Genomic DNA, 4445 nt, shown 5'->3' on the forward strand with positions numbered 1-4445 from the left:
CTATCTGAACAAGCTAGTCTGAAAAGCCTCTAACTAATTGAACTGACTGAACAAGAAGTTGATGGGACATGTCCCGAACTAACTCCAACTACTGAAATAAATTAATTAATAAGATAATGAAGTAATGGTCATGTCCTCGAAGGATGAGGACTCACTGCTAACTCCGACTACTGAGACTGAAATGCTACTGATGCTATGGAGCTCGTGCTTCTGAACCTATATATAAAACACCATAGCACAAATATGTCAGTACATTTGAATGTACTGGTATGCATATGAGGTAGGTTGAATGCAAGGGTTCACATGCATGAACTATACTAACTGACTGGATAACATGAACATGATAATACATGCATGAATGCATAGTAACTGTAACTAAGTTTATGATAACATGATTACTGAGTCTGAGTACTAATAACATGAGATACTGATAACTATATAACTAAAATAACTAATATGGAGATGCCGTATCTGACAATCTAGGTTCTGATGGAACTAGCTGAGTTCCGTGATATTCTGAGTTGACTATATCTGACAGTTCTAAATTTTATAGAACTATTTGAGTTCTATTACTGAGACTAAATGACTGTATCTAATAACCCTGATTCTATAACTGAAACTGTGGGAAGTAGTCATCTAATCGATATGCCCCAAATAAAGCAATATAGCTGAGGTGGGGTCCAATCTGTAACTCTAATTAGAAGGGTGTTAATACCGCACCCCTGGTAAGGACAAGCTGTGGGTAACCCTGATCTAAAAGTATCCCCAAAAGAGAATAGTGGGCCCTTCATCTGACAGTGCTTATACACCTCATCAACCATCATCTAACAGTGTTGATGTCTCAACCTATGCTGGCTACATAGTTCTGGAACACAAGGATGACTTTTAAGAATCACACCCTCATCTGATAGTGTGTGTTCCCATCCTTGGGTTCACTTAGTGCTAATTCCTACTCCCATCTGAATAGACACTGAAAATGATTAACTAAACTGGACTAAACTGAATTAACTGAGTTCCGTTGACTGACAGAATACTACTGATATTACTGAGTTTTCCTGAGTCACATGACTGACTGAATTTCTATGAACATGGCTTGACTGTGAGTATCTTGAAAACATGACACTGGCTCTAGGAACACAACTAAATTGTCGGGTACAAGTACCCTCAGGGTTTGATAGCATGAAACTGACAAAGCATGACTTTGTTTACATGACCGGCATCACAATCCACAATATAATAAGTTGGATATTTCATGAAGTAGAAGTTCTAAAGCACCACAAGGGCTACACCTGTATCCATAATTCACTGAATAAGGCATTTCATCAAACATTTGACATGCATAAACTTGTACATGATTGGGAATTTCATATTATCATACTAGTGTGGCACTTTTTCTTCACATAGCCATTTAATCAAACACACGAGGAGCATACTTTGGTTATACCATCATCAATGCATCTAATTGTCATAGTTGCATGAATAATTTTTCAAGTTTGAAGGGTTTATCATGATTATTATGCAAATCATCAAATACTAGGGTCAATCATTGGAATATGTAATTTAAAACATGAATCAAAACCCCACAACATCATGAACATGAATTTCAATTTAATTTAAATCATGAACATTCATACATACACAAATCTTGGATTTTTTAAAGAGATTCTTGAGCTTCATGGGTGAAAGGGACCCATCAATCAACACATGACATACCTGGGTTGTGAGTTTCTTGAAGTTCTTGGACTTGAAGAACTTGGAATCTCTTAGTTTCTTGAAGAATGATTTGGATCTTGTTCTTGGGGATTATCTTTGAGAGAAAACCCTAATTTGATATTGTAGATGGATAATGAACTTAGATCTTTTGGTCTGATATTATTAGGGGTTAAAATGGGTGCTAAATGACCAAAAGCCCTTTTAAAAACAACTTAAAATTGCTGAACGAATTATGCGACGACGGGTGCGATGGTTCGTCAGTGAATCGATGGTTCGTTGGTCCTGACCATCGTACCTGGGTAGAATAGGAGTTCACTGCCTCTGCTGCGACGACTTGGGCAACGGTCTATCGCTAGCTCGACGGTCCGTCGGCTTGAGCCGTCACCCTTAGGCAGAAGGTAGTCTCACTGCCTCTACTGTAATGGTTTGGGCGACGGTCCATCGCTAGATCGATGGTCCGTCGCTAGATCGATGGTCCATCGCTATCTCGACGGTCCGTAGGCCCTCATCGTCGCACCTAGGCAGTTTTGACTGTTTTCTGTAAAACGGCCATAACTTTCTATCCCGATGCCGGATTTGGACGAAATTTGTATTGTTGGAAAGCTAATTCAATTCCCCACATGAAAAAAGTGAAAATATTAAAAATTCCATGTGTATAAAAGTGGATTCATCTTTAAGTTTCGAATATACTTGGGATGATTTCAAGATAAGTAGAAGTATGGGGTATTACATATATCTAGTTTCTTAAATTTAAGTTTTAATTTTTCTAATTACATAATGAAGTGATCTCTTTGTGTTGGGAGAATTGAAGAAATTTGGTATAATATTATAATATAAATCTTATTTTAATTATTTCAAGACTTGATTTTATTTAAAAACTAAATACTCCGTGTTGAAATACTTGTACTAGAAATTAGCGTTACTTGATATTTTATATTATAGTTATAGTTATATTAAGTTGTGCTTCTCACAACGAATAAAACTAAATATACTATAAGTATTTTATAAAATATAAGTAATAATAATTTTTAGTCACTTGTTTTTTCAAATCTTTGAAATTATTTCTTTTGATCTTTATCCTCACGGAAGGATTATTTCAAACTATTTCTTAGATTTAAATAATCTCTATCTTATTTGTCTCTATTCGTATCCTTGAGGAGGGTTTGACTCAAATAAGATTGTTGATTTGAGAGGTCTTTATCTTATTTCTTTCAATCTGTATCCTCGTGGAGAGATTGTCTCAAGTTTCTTGATTTAAAGATTATTCGCAAGGGGTCTTTATTCCTCATAAACACATAAATCAAGTCTAATCTACAGTTTTGTAGAAATTACTAAAATAATGATTTTATTATAATAAACATACCAAGTGAATTCAACAACCCCAACTTCTTCTCTAAGATAATCTTTTAAGCACAATTTCTTTATCTACTTTGTTTTCAAACTTAAGAAATTACTCGCTTTTCATTAATTTGATTCTCAAATAGTAGTCAAAATAATACAAGTTTGTAGCATAGATTTTTCAGTCTCTGTGGGGCGATATCTTAAACTAAACTAGAATTTGATAGAGTACGAGCAATAAAATCCTATACATATTGGTCTCATCAAATTTTTGGCGCCGTTGACGAGGATTGGCATACATCTACTTCAGATTAAGTGTTTTGATACTACTTTGAGAGCTTACTTTTCTATTTATTATTATTGTTGCTGATCTTTTTTTCCTCTTACTTTATTCATATTTATTGAACTTATTTCTTTACTTTATAAGATTCAGGAAGTTTATGACCTGCTCCTCTATAAAAAATTTAGCCAGTTATAATCCTGAAATTGAAAGAACAATTCATTGTCATAGGAAGAAACAAACATCAACTTCTCAAAACTTTAGCAGGTTGGAACAACGATCGGATGATGAAATTAATCCACCAGAAATTCTACCATATGCTCTAGATGATCAGTTTGATGAAGTGGTGCCTAGACCTACAAATAGAATTTTGAGGGATTACGCTAGACCAGACCTCTTTAACTGTGAATCTAGTGTCCGAAAACCCCCAATAGCAACCAAAAATTTTAAAACTAGGACTGGATTAATTCAAACAATTCAACAATCATGTACTTTTTCTAGTGATCCAAGTAAAGATCCACATAGTCATTTGATTGATTTTTTATAATTAGTTGAAATTGCTAAATACAATGGAGTCTCTCCTGATGCAATTAAGTTAAGTCTATTTCCTTTTTCTTTAAAACGAGATGCCAAAAGTTGGTTGCGAAGCTTACCTCAAGGGTTTATTACCACATGGGATCAGATGATTCAAAAATTTTTAACCAAATATTTTTTTCCAGCTAAAATCACAAAGTTAAGACAAGAGATTTCTAATTTCTTGTAGACTAAAACTGAATCAGTTTATCAGGCTTGGGAAAGATTAAAAGCAATGTTAAGAAAATGTCCATATCATGGCATACCTAAACATATGGAATTATATATATATTTTTTATCATGGACTAAAGCCTTCTTCTAGAAATATAATAGATGCAGCTGCAGGAGGTTCCATCATAGGTAAAACCATAGAGAAAGCACTGCAAATGATGAATGAAATCTCAGAAAATGCTATTCAATGGCCATCTGATCGCATAATCATTAAAAAGGCTGCTACGATAAATCAAGAAGATGCTTTAAATACACTAACACAATAAATTGCTTCTTTGACACAAAAGTTTGAATCTTTTCAGGTGAATGC

General features: G+C 34.3%; 1 non-coding gene across 1 annotated transcript; it reads right to left on the minus strand.

The window, feature by feature from the left end:
* Window positions 1–4061: 4061 nt before the first annotated feature.
* Window positions 4062–4168, minus strand: LOC124886213. The gene has a single exon (XR_007043299.1). It is a non-coding gene; the product is annotated as a small nucleolar RNA R71 (small nucleolar RNA).
* Window positions 4169–4445: the final 277 nt, after the last annotated feature.

The sequence above is a fragment of the Capsicum annuum genome, chromosome 7 (genome assembly GCF_002878395.1).
Source record: "Capsicum annuum cultivar UCD-10X-F1 chromosome 7, UCD10Xv1.1, whole genome shotgun sequence".
NCBI classification, from domain to species: Eukaryota; Viridiplantae; Streptophyta; class Magnoliopsida; order Solanales; family Solanaceae; genus Capsicum; species Capsicum annuum.